The 12,948-nt window shown below is 37.4% G+C and overlaps 2 pseudogenes; one reads left to right on the forward strand and one right to left on the reverse strand.

Moving 5' to 3' along the window:
• The first annotated feature begins 3,393 nt into the window (after nucleotides 1-3,393).
• LOC132006923 (high mobility group protein B1-like) lies at nucleotides 3,394-3,985 on the forward strand (annotated as a pseudogene).
• A 4,972-nt stretch (nucleotides 3,986-8,957) lies between these two features.
• LOC132007060 (heat shock cognate 71 kDa protein-like) lies at nucleotides 8,958-10,460 on the reverse strand (annotated as a pseudogene).
• Between the last annotated feature and the right edge of the window lie 2,488 nt (nucleotides 10,461-12,948).

Below are 12,948 nucleotides of genomic sequence, written 5' to 3' on the forward strand. Positions count from 1 at the left end.
ATTGAATCATACATGCATACAAGTACACCTGGCACAATATTTTAATGTTCTTTGGTCTACATTCCAATCAGAAAGAGTAAACACTTATGCAGGTATATTGCATAAATACAATTAAGTATAGCAATACCAGTCTCAGGTAAATTTGTCTCTCTCTCTCTTTTTTTTTTTTAGATTTCATTTATTTATTTGACAGAGAGAGATCACAAAGTACGCAGAGAGGCAGGCAGAGAGAAGAGGAAGCAGGCTCCCCGCCAAGCAGAGAGTCCAATGCGGGGCTCAATCCCAGGACCCTGGAATCATGACCTGAACCGAAGACAGAAGCTTTAACCCACTGAGCCACCCAGGCGCCCTGGTAAATTTGTTTCTTTTCTAGGTCTCTCTCACCATTCATTCTTTTTTCCCCTTTTACATCACTCTGCCCTGTATCTTTTTCCCCCTCCCTTCTTTCCATTAACAGATACATTTGAAATCTTACTGTATGTGTGGCACCATACAAAACATTAAAGATAGAGAAGAGAACAATATGGACATGTTTCATGACGTCACAGATTTTCCAATATGTTCAGAATGGCAGACAAGTATGAAGAGGTAATGAGAAATCCATTATGCTATGAGATCACATAGGAGGTGAATTTCTCCTTTTTCTTGTCATTGATCTTATTTATTGATCCCAAAGTGAACCTTTTGTTCTTTAAATCTTACACTCTGTATCATATTTACTTATACCTTTCTAACAACAATAGCTCAAAGTCCTCTTCTCACTTCCCCCTTTATACCAGGTGTCCACCCCCATGTTACAGTTCAATTCCCTGGTACCCGGCATGGAAATGTTTAATTTTCACTGGCCTCCTAAAAACCAAAAGAGAGTAGCACCTTTTCTTTTTAATCAACTAACAATAAACCGCACAATCTCTAGATAACTCTTGCTGACTCTCAAGTGGGTATTCCTAAGTGAAGTAGAGGATCTGTAGGCTTGTTTACTTTGGTTTCTACCTGTTGTCTTCTTGACCTTCTTGGATAGAACTGATAAGTCATTGCTGTAGTTTTTGCTACACCATAGTTTACTAAAACTCTGTTTTTCATTTTCTTTCTCCTTTCATTTTCAAAATAACCTCACCCTAGTGATCCAAATTTCTGTATATGTTGCATCTAACATGGAAAACCATATAATGATTATTCAAGATTACTTGGCATTTTGGGTCCCATAAAAGAAAACATACAGATGATAGCTCTTCAGTAAAATTAGTAGCTTCTGGGGCACCTGGGTGGCTCAGTCAGTTAAGAATCCAACTGTTGATTTAGGCTCAGGTCACAACCTCCAGGTCATGAGATGGAGCCCCATGTTGGGCTCCATGCTCAGCGGGGATCTGTTTGAGATTCTCCCTCTCTTCCTCTCTCTGACTCTACTCCTTGCCCATGAGTACATGCTCTCTCTCTCTCTCTCTCAAAGCAAGCAATCAATCTTTTTAAAAAAAGTTGTAGCTTCTACATGATAGGTCATCGTCATTCAGTTTTGAATTATAGAGATTTATGAACCATTCCTATTAATGCAGTTATCTATAGAAATCTGTGTAGTTGAAACATGAAAATATTGGTAATGGAGATTATTTACTTTAATTAAAAAACATAAATAATATTAGGAAGCATACTGAATCATAAGTCAGAAGAATTACTTTCTAGTCCTATTACAAGCACTTACTACTAAATTCCTTTAGCGTTCCCTGGGCTTTAGCTGTACTATCTTTAAAACAACAACAACAAACAACCAAAGAAACAAAACTAGCATTGCCTATAAAAAACATACCTGCACTGCCTATCTCACATGGTTGTTATGAGGTTCCAAAAATATAATGAAGATTTTGGAACTGCTTTTTTTTTTTTTTAAAGATTTTATTTATTTATTTGACAGAGAGAAATCACAAGTAGATGGAGAGGCAGGCAGAGAGAGAGGGAAGCAGGCTCCCTGCGGAGCAGAGAGCCCGATGCAGGACTTGATCCCAGGACCCTGAGATCATGACCTGAGCCGAAGGCAGTGGCTTAACCCACTGAGCCACCCAGGCGCCCCTGGAACTGCTTTTAAAAACTGTATAGTACAACACAAATAAAAGATAAAAATTTTATTCTACTCATAAACTTAGGCACTTGACTTTTTGTAACACAACTTTTTAAAGATTTTTCTTTATTACTTGTCAGAGAGAGCATAAGCAGAGGGAGAAACAGGCAGAGGGAGAAGCGAGGTTCCTGCAGAGCAAGTAGCCCAATGCAGGCCTCAATCCCAGGATCCTGGGACCATGACTGGAGTGGAAGGCAGATGTTTAACCAACTGAGTCACCCAGTTGTCCATTTCTACACACTTTTATTTTAAATTCTGACAAGTCAAACACTCATAAGATGGAGAACATAGTCAATTCTAGATCCTAAGCAAAATACTTATTTTCATTAATTACAGGGCTATTTTTATTCAAGTCTGGATAACTGGTATTACTCTCCATGTAAACTGAAGAAAAGCCAGCGCATATCCCTTTAGAATTTCTTAACCCAATCCTGTGGTCTTACACACTTCTCTTCAAATTTAACACATTTTGAATGAAACAAGGTCGGAAGATTATTTCTGACACCAGAGGTTTTAAAGAGAATGGTAGGATAGTTCATTTAAACATTCTGCTTTGTTATATGTATGGCAAGAAAAAACAATTTAGTGAATTTGGCTTGCCATTACTCTGATTCTCAATAAAATCAAAGATCACAAGGAAGCCATTCTATGAATAAACAAAAAGACATGATAGTAGAGAATGGGAGCATTAGCACACAGCAGAAAGGAAAAGTTTTGGATGGGTAGACCTTGATGCTAGTATTTGTTCTATTCCTTCTTGATCTGAGACTACTCAGGTCCCTATTTCATAAACTTTAAATCTCTAACATGATGCAATGGCCAAATAATTCTGTAATATTGGTTTCTACATTCTGGAAAGTAATTTGCTAAAAGTAAACAGACCCCAGAAAATGTTAACCTTAGAAAATTAACTTTAGTTAAGAATAAATCTTAGTTTGTTACCTACAAAGTTAATTTACATGGCCAGTCTTCTTAGAATTATTTCTGTTGGGGTACCTGGGTGGCTCAGATAGTTGTGTCTGACTAATGGCATAACCTTGTGGTCATGAGATCAAGCCCCAAGTCAAGCTCTGCCCTCACTGGGGAGTCTGCTTGATATTCTCTCTCTCTATCTCTCTTTCTGCCCCTCTCCCTTACACTCAGATTCATTCTCTCTCTCTCTCTCTCAAAAATTAATAAATAGATTGCAGTACATTGAGCTCCATAGAAGTGCACTGGAGCAAGTGAGAGCCAGACAGGCACTGGTCAACTTTGTGCCTTGCTAAAGAAAATAATTAAACATGGGCAAAGGAGATCCTGAAAAGCCAAGACAAAATGTCATCATATGCATTCTTTGTGCAAACTTAACTAGAAGAGTACAAGAAGAAGCATCCAGAAGCTTCAGTCAACTTCTCAGAGTTTTCTAAGAAGTGCTCAGATAGGTGGAAGACCATGTCTGCTAAAGAGAAAGAAAATTTGAAGACATGGCAAGGGTGGACAAGGCCCGTTTTGAAAGAGAAATGAAAATTTATTTTCCTCCTTAAAGGGGAAACAAAAAAGAAGTTCAAGGATCTCAGTGCACCCAAGAAGCCTCCTTTGGCCTTTTTCCTGTTTTGTTCTGAGTATCACCCAAAAATCAAAGGAGAATATCCCAACCTATCCATTGGTGATGTTGCAAAGAAACTGAGGGAAATGTGAAATAACACTGCTGCAGAAAAAAAGTAGCATTGTGAAAAGAAGGCTGCTGAGCTGAAGAAAAAATATGAAAAGGATATTGCTGCATACGAAGCTAAAGGAAAGTCTGATAGGGCAAAAAAAGGGAGTTGTCAAGGCTGAAAATAGCAAGAAAAAGAAGGAGAGGAGGAAGATGAAGAAGAAGATGATGATAAATAAGTTGGTCTATAAAGGATTTAACCCCTTGTACTCAATCACTACTTTTAAAGAAAAAATATTGAAATGTAAGGCTATATAAGTTTTTAAACTGTATACAGTTTTTAAACTGTACAGTGTCTTTTTTTCTTAGTTAACACTACTGAATGTGTCTTTAACTAGCTGTGTCCTGGTGGTTTTCGATAGCCACTACCTTTGCCTGGTACAGTTTGAGGGCTGCAAATTGGAATGAAAATTTAAAGCAAGATTCTTTTTGGTGCACACCACAAATTACTACTATTTGGGGATGGAAGTGTTTCATCTTCAGTTGTTTCTGATGCAGCTCCTATGAAATAACTGTTACTCTGTTAACTGAATACCACTCCAATTGTGTAATTATACCTGTCACAGAGTAAATATGTATAAAATAAAACTGGAATCCATAGTTGCTCTTTCCACCACTGACTCCTCATAAAAAGATGGACAGATGTTTTGCTTCACTCCAGTGTTTCAACTTTTCTAAGGTGTTTTTTGTTTGTTTGTTTGTTTTCTTTTGTTTTAAAAGATTTATTTACTTGAGAGAGAGGGTGTTGTGTGTGTGGAGGGAGGGGTATAGGGAGAAGGAGGAAATCTGAAGCAGATTCCCATCTGAGCGCGGGGCTCGGTTCCACGACCCTGAGATCATGACCTGAGCCAAAATCAGGAGTTGGACACTTAACCAACTGAGCTACCCAGATGCCCCTTTTGAGATATTTTATTTAGGAATCCTTTATTCGTCAATCTGGTACTCTGCAGTATTATCAAGTACATAAAAATTCTCCCCGATTTATTTCCTGCCCCTTTCTGGATCATTTCTCATTCCATATAAGATTTTAATCTCAGTTGTCCTGTATAATATTTTAGCTGATATACCTTGAAATATTCCTCATCTTAGAGAAATATACTAACAGAACTTCATGCGTTATATAACAGAAAAGGGTTAGAGGAGGGTGCCCCTAAAATCACACTACTGTGACTTATCCTCAGCGCTCCATACCAACTGACTTCTACATGATTATTGAAGGCTTAATAACTCACAAGGTCACCTCAGGCAAGTCACTTCAGATCTCTGAGCCTGCTTCCTCCTATGATAGTTGAATGAGGTGATTCCTTTCAACTTAAAAATTCTTGAGTGTGCTTTATTTAAACATAGTTTGACATTTTAAAGCCATATGGTAGCAGGAGTTCTATTATAAGTACACAAGTAATGATTGTACATAGGATCTACGAATGGATACACCTATATAGTCTTAAAGGTGTTATTTCTGTTGTGTTCCAAGCTAGTTAGGATTCAAAGGCCTGTGGATAGTGCTTATATCCCATTACTGCACAGGGAGAGGAAACAATACACTAATCCTTCTCATTGCTTCTCAGTTCAGCTGAACCCTCCAAAGTGCAGGTTATAGGGGCAGATTTATAATCTGAAAGTGAGACACTCAGTACTGAAAGTCTTGGTGGAAAAGCCCTCAAAGGCTTGTGATTATTCTTTGGCACACACATTCATAAAGTTATTAGATATCATTTTTGGAAAAGAATGTCTGACAAGGGACACAGCATGTGGTTTAGCTCCAGCCATGAATTTGATATAAGGTTTTCAGGAAACCACAGCAAAGGGCAATAGAAATCTACTTATCAGCTCTGTAGTTTTCTTATTTCCATGCTATGCATCTGATTGAGCCCTTGCTTTATAGGGAAATGCTTGACAGAATTACAGATGACTTCTAACAGAAAATCATGCTGTTATAGTTAGGTTTTGGACATTCCATTTATTTGGAGATAATCCCTTAAAAATAACATCACAATAAAGTATATGCATAAAGGGTGGCAAAAAATACAGATAAAAATCCAATATGTTAAGTAACACAATAGCCCTTCTATGCTGCCTGGGTATGACTAATAATTTAAAAACAATTTAGAGAATATGTAGATGAAGAAACTCAAATATATGAAATAGTAATAATAACTATTATTTTTTAAAGATTTTATTCATTTATTTGAGAGAGAGAGAGATGGAAAACATGAATGGGGGAGAGGCCGAGGGACAAGCAGGATCCTCACTGAAAAGGGAGTTCAATAATGTGGTGCTCAATCCCAGAACCCCGAGAACATGACTTGAGCTGAAGACAGATACTTCAGCGACTGAGCCACACAGGCTGGCCAGAAATGGTAATAACAAAATAGAACAGCATCCACAAAACTGAAAACAAAATAACAAAAGGAAATTTGCATGTAGAATATTCCCCAGATTAAGGTGACTTAATGTAGAAACAGTTCTTAAACATCAGTAAAATAATGATGAACAGGCTAAAAAAAGTGGACAAAAGTCAGGAAAGGACAACAAAGAAAATTAAACAGTAAAGAAATATAAGGGAAAAAATTGGCAGAGCTTGTCCCAAAGAAGTTATATTTTTAAAACCAAACTAGCTCTTTTATCTTATTAGGCACTTCTTCCCATCAACAGCAACCCCTTGGCAAACTGATGGATCCACCACACCTTCCCACTCTTCACATTAAGAGACAGAGCAGAGGTCTAAGAAGTAGAGCCTGGGAGGCAGTGAATGTGCCCCACTGCCTGAGGAAAGATGCAGCACCTAAATATTTTTTTAAACTCATTTAATTAACAAAGTATTTTAAGAAATAATAATATTCTTGGAAAAGTATAAGAAAATGGGCATTTTCATCCATGATTTATGGAAACTAAGTTAGTAATCTTTCTTTTTATTTTTTTACATATTATTTTTAAATTTTTTTTTAAATTTTAAAATTTTAAAATTCCAGTGTAATGTGGCAATATTACAAAATCAAAAGTTATAGATTTTGTGTGCCCTTAGTCGTAATAGAGATGTTTATACTAAGGAAATAATGTATGGGCATCAAGATCTTATTTCAATAATATTTTTTTTAAGGGTGTCTGTGTGGCTCAGTGGGTTAAAGCCTCTGCCTTCAGCTCAGGTCATGATCCCAGGGTCCTGGGATCGAGCCCCACATTGAGCTCTCTGCTCAATGGGGAGCCTGCTTTCTCCTCTCTCTCTGCCTTCTTTGCCTACTTTTGATCTCTGTCTGTCAAATAAATAAATAGAATCTTAAAAAAAAAGAATATTTTTAAATCTGCTACTTCAATGTTATTCATTTTATGTTCCTTCATTTCTTTAGAAAAATCTTTAAAATTTGAGTGTAATTGACACACAATATTACTGCATTAGTTTCAGATATACGCCATTGTGAAGAGTACTTTGAAGTTTTATTTGTAAAGAATAGCAACAGACTAAATACCCAATAATACTCATTAAACATTATACATCCATATGAATAAAAACCTCACTAAGCAATCATTAAATATGATGTTGAAGAAGAACATTTAATGATGTGGAAAATGTCCATGACAAATAATTAAGTGAAAATATTCTACTATTGTGAAGTATGACCTTGGTTTTTTTGAAAAAAAAAAAATGAACGTTACATGCACACGCACACACTTAGAAGAAACAGAGGCTATGTGCCTCAAAAATAATTATGGTTGAAATGGAGTAGCAACATTGCTGACATTTTTTATCCTTTAATTATGTTTTCAAAAATGCATATTATTATTATTAAACAAAAATATTTTAAAATCTCAAATATATTTAAAGGCTATATAATTTCAACATTATCTTTTTTTTTGTTTTTATTTAAATTTTAGTTAGTTAACATAGTGTAAAATTGGTTTTAAGAGTAGAATTTGGGGGCGCCTGTGTGGCTCAGTGGGTTAAAGCCTCTGCCTTCAGCTCAGGTCATTATCCCAGCGTCCTGGGATCGAGTCCCACATGGAGCCCTCTGCTCAGTGGGGAGCCTGCTTCCTCCTCTCTCTCTCTCTGCCAGCCTCTCTGCCTATTTGTAATCTCTGTCTAATAAATAAATAAAACCTTAAAAAAAAAAGAATAGAATTTGGGGGGGGGGTGCCTGGGTGGCTCAGTCATTAAGCATCTGCCTTCAGCTCAGGTCATGATCCCAGGATCCTGGGATTGAGCCCCATATAGTGCTGCCTGCTCAGCGGGGTGCCTGCTTCTCCCTCTCCTGCTCCCCCTGCTTGTGTTCTCTCTCTCTCTGTGTCAAATAAATAAATAAAATCTTAAAAAAAAAAGAATAGAATTTGGTGATTCATCACTTATGTATAACTCCCAGTATTCATCACACAAGTAATATGCATCACCAATTCAGTGTGACTGCCATACACATCCCCTCCAACAACTCTGTTTGTTCTCTATAGTTAAAAATATTACTCTCCCCCTCTTTTTTCACATCCCAAGTGTCCATTGGCTTCATTTCCAAAATTGCACATATGAATAACTTCATATGGTATTTGTCTTCCTCTAACTTATTTTGCTTAGCCTAATGCACTCTAACTACATTCACATCCTTGCAAATGGCAACATTTTACTCTTGATGGTTGAGTAATATTCCATTATTTCTATATATACCACACCTTCTTTATCTATTACTCATTCAATGGACATTTAGCCTCTTTATATAATACATCTATTGTTGATAATGCTTATAAATACATCAGGGTGCATGGGCCTCTTTGAATCAGTATTTTTGTACCATTTTTGTAGGTACCTAGTAGTGCAATTGCCAGGTCACAGGGTAGTACTATTTTTCAATTTTGAGGAACCTCCATATTGTTTTGTAGAGTGGCTGCACCAGGTTGCATTCCCACCAACAGTGTAAGAGGGCTCCCTTTTCTTTTTTTCCCCAATTTTAAATACAGTTTTATTCAAGACATCACATTTTCCACTTAACAATATCATGCTTACAAAATGTAATGTTTATTTCCTTTCCCTGTGCACATGTTCCATATTCAAGTATCAAGAATGCCCTGTTTGTTTGCTTCAATGTTAAAACTGCCATGGAATTTTTACAAATTTGGGTACTTCAAATATTTTGTATAAAACAATGTTAGACCTATTCTCAGATTGGCTTAACCAACCTCTTTGATGGTGGGCCCAGAGGAGGCAACCCCAGAAAGAAGAGCTTCAACACTTGGGAAGCCTCCATGCATTCTTCCTGGCATGCCCCCTGCACTCTGGTACAGCTTGGTGATAATGGGGTTGCAGACTCTGGTGTTCAAATTCTTCTTCTCTGCAGTCTGCTACTTACTGAGTCAGTTGATGATTTCATTGCACTTGTCAAGAATCTTCTGTTTGTCCTCATCATTGATCTTGCCCAGAAGTTTTTCATCTTTAACAGTTGCTTTCATGTCCAGTGCATAAGACTCAAGTGAATTCTTGGAAGGCAACTTGTCTCACTGTTTCTCTTCATCAGCTTTGTACTTCTCAGCTTCCTGGACCATGAATGAGCTCAATGTCTTCCTTGTTCAAGCAACCCTTATCATTAGTGATGGTAATCTTGTTCTCTTTTCCAGTGCTCTTATCTATAGCAGAGACATTGAGGATACCATTAGCATCAATAGCAAAAGTGACTTCAATCTCTAGGACAATATCATGGATCTGAGACATCTAGCTTGACATCTTAAATGGCTTTCTTTATAGGGTCCAGGGTGACACGGAATAAGTCAGTATTTAATTTTTCAAACCAGGAGCAAGTAATAGAGGTATAGAAGTCAATTCATTTGTATAGAGAATCAATCTCAATGCTGGTCTGCATGCTGGAGGACTTGTATGTTCACAAGCAGTAGTGAGACAATGAACTGCCTTCTTGTTTTCACTGATGTCCTTCTTATGTTTGCTTTTAAACTCTGTAATAAAATGGTTGGCCATTTGGTTGTCAAGTTCTCCACATAAGTAGGTGTCTCCAGCTGTGGACTTAACCTCAAAGATAGTATCTTTTAGTAAGGATTAACACATCAAAAGTGCCACCTCCTAAGTCAAAGATAAGCACAGTCCTTTCAGCTCCAACCTTTCCATCTAAGCCATAAACAATAGCAGCACCAGTTGGCTCATTGATGATTCAAAATATATTGAGACCAACAATAGTTACAGCATATTTTTTAGCCTGATGCTGAGAGTCATTGAAGTATGCAGGTACTGTGTGACAACTGCATTGGTAACCATCTTCCCAATGTAAGCCTCTGCGATTTCCTTCATTTTTGTCAAAATTATAGAGGACACCTCCTCTGCATAGAAGCTTTTTTCTCTCTCTTGTATTCTAGTTGAACCTTGGGCCTGCCAACATCATTCACCACCATGAAGGGACAATGCTTCATATCAGACTAGAGAATATCATCATCAAATCTATGTCCAATCAGGAGTTTGGCATCAAAAACTATGTTGGTGGGGTTCATCACAATTTCATTCTTTGGAGCATCACTGATCAATCGTTTGGTGCTGGTGAAGGCAACATAACTTGGGGTGGTTCCATTTCCCTGATCATTGGCAATTATTTCCACTTTCCCATACTGGAAGACAGCCACTCAAGAGTAGGTGATGATGAGATCAATGCCAACTGCAGGTCCTTCAGACATGGTTGCTTCTGTGTGGGCCTGGCTGAGCTTCAGAAGAAAACAGCTGTCTGGAGATACAACCTCATGTTTAATGAAACCCAAGTGTCCCCCTTTATCTGCATTCTCATCAACATCTGTTTACTGTGTTGTTAATTTTACGATCTTGACATCTGTGTGTTGATATCCCACTGAGGTTTTGATTTGTATTTCCACGATGATGAGTGATGTTGAGCATCTTTTCATATGTTTGCTGGCCATCTGGATGTATTCTTTGGAAAAATGTCCATTCATGTCTTCTGCCTATTTCTTAAATGAATTATGTATTTTGTGGGTGTCAAATTTGATAAATTCCTTTTTAAAAAAGATTTTATTTATTTATTTGACAGAGACAGACACCGTGAGAGAGGGAACACAAGCAAGGGCAGTGAGAGAGGGAGAAGCAGGCTTCCTGCAAAGCCAGGAGCCCGAAGCAGGGCTCCATCCCAGGACCCTGGGATCATGACCGGAGCCAAAGGCAGAAGCTTAACAACTGAGCCACCCAGGCGCCCTGAATTTCGTAAGTTCTTTATAAATATCAGATACTAACCTTTTATCAGATATGTCACTGACAAATATATTCTACTCCATAGGTTGATTTTTGGTTATGTTGATTGTTTCCTTCACTGTGCAGATGCATTTTATCCTGAAGTCCCAATAGTTTTTTGTTTGTTTGTTTGTTTGTTTGTTTCCCTTGCCTCTAGAAATGTGTCTAGTAAGAAGTTGCTATGGCCAAAGTAAAAGAAGTTGTTGCTTCTTTTCTCTTCTAGAATTTTGATGGCTTCTTGTTTCATATTTTGGTCTTTCATTCATTTTAAATTTATTTTTGTTCATGGTCTAAGAAACTTTTGCAGTTTCACTCTTTTGCATGTGTCTGTCCAGTTTTCCCAACACCATTTGTTAAAGACAATTTTTTCCATTGGATATTCTTTCCTGCTTTGTCAGCAATTAGTTGGCCATATAGAGTGAGTCCATTTCTGCGTTTTCTATTCTGTTCCATTGACCTATGTGTCTGTTTTTGTGCCAGTATTATAATGTCTTGATGACTACATCTTTATAATATAGCTTGAAGTCAGAATTGTGATGCCTCTGGGCTTTTTTTTTTTTTCTCTTTTTCTTTCCCCAAGTTCCTTTGTGTATTTGGGGTCTTTACTGATTCCATACAGATTTTAGGTTGTTCTAGTTTTGTGAAAAATGCTGGTGGTATTTTGATAAGGATGGTATTAAATTTGTAGATTGTTTTGGGTAGTATAGATATTTTAACAATATTTGTTCTTCCAGTGCATGAGCATGGAAGGTTTTTCCATTTCTTTCTGTCCTCTTCAATTTATTTCAAAAGTGTTTTCAGAATACAGATCTTTTACCTCTCTAGTTAGGTGTATTCTTAGGTATTTAATGGCTTTTGGTACAATTGTAAATGGGATCAATCCCTTGATCTCTCTCTCTCTGCTGCTTCGTTATTGGTGTACAGAATTTCAACATTGTTTTGTATCCTGTGACTTTGTTGATTTCATATAACAATCCTAGAAAATTTTGGTAGAGTTTTTCATGTTTTATACATAGATTATCAAGGAACTGGCAAATAGTGAAAATTTGGCCTTTTCCTTGCCAATTTGGGTGTCTTTTATTTCTTTTCATTGTCTGATTACTGAGGTGAGGACATCCAGTAATAGGTTAAATAACAGTGATGTCAGTGGATGTCCCTGTGTTATTCTTGACTGTAGAGGAAAAGCTCTCAATTTTCCCTTTTGAGGTTGATATTAGCTATGGGGTGTTCATATATGGCCTTCATGATGTTGAGGTATGTTCCTTCTATCCCTAATGTGTTGAGGGTTTTTATCAAGAAAATATGTTGTATTTGTTGTGGTAGTATAAAATCTTTAAGATAATCTTTAAGATTTTATGTATTTTTTGATGAGAGAGAGAGAGAACACGCAGGCAGAGGAGCAAGCAGAGGGAGATGAAGGCTCCCTGTTGTGCAGAGAGCCTGATGTGGGGCTTGATCCCAGAACCCTGAGATCATGACCTGAACTGAAGGCAGGCACTTAACCAACTGAGCCACCCAAGCGCCCCTTGGTAGTACCTTGTTGAGAAGTTTTTTATCGATATTCATAAGGGATATTTCCTTGTAATTCTCCTTTTATGGGAGTCTTTTTGTGGTTTTGTGATTTAAGGTCATACCGGCCTTGTAAAATGACTTTGGAAATTTTCCTCCCATTTCTATTTTTTTAATTAATTTATTTATTTTCAGCATAACAGTATTCATTATTTTTGCACCACACCCAGTGCTCCATGCAATCCGTGCCCTCTATAATACCCACCACCTGGTTCCCCCAACCTCCCACGCCCCTACCACTTGAAACCCCTCAGATTGTTTTTCAGAGTCCGTAGTCTATGATGATTCACCTCCCCTTCCAATTTACCCCAACTCCCTTCTTCTCTCTAACTCCCCATGTTTTCCATGCTATTTGTT

This window comes from Mustela nigripes, chromosome X, assembly GCF_022355385.1.
Source record: "Mustela nigripes isolate SB6536 chromosome X, MUSNIG.SB6536, whole genome shotgun sequence".
Lineage (NCBI taxonomy): Eukaryota > Metazoa > Chordata > Mammalia > Carnivora > Mustelidae > Mustela > Mustela nigripes.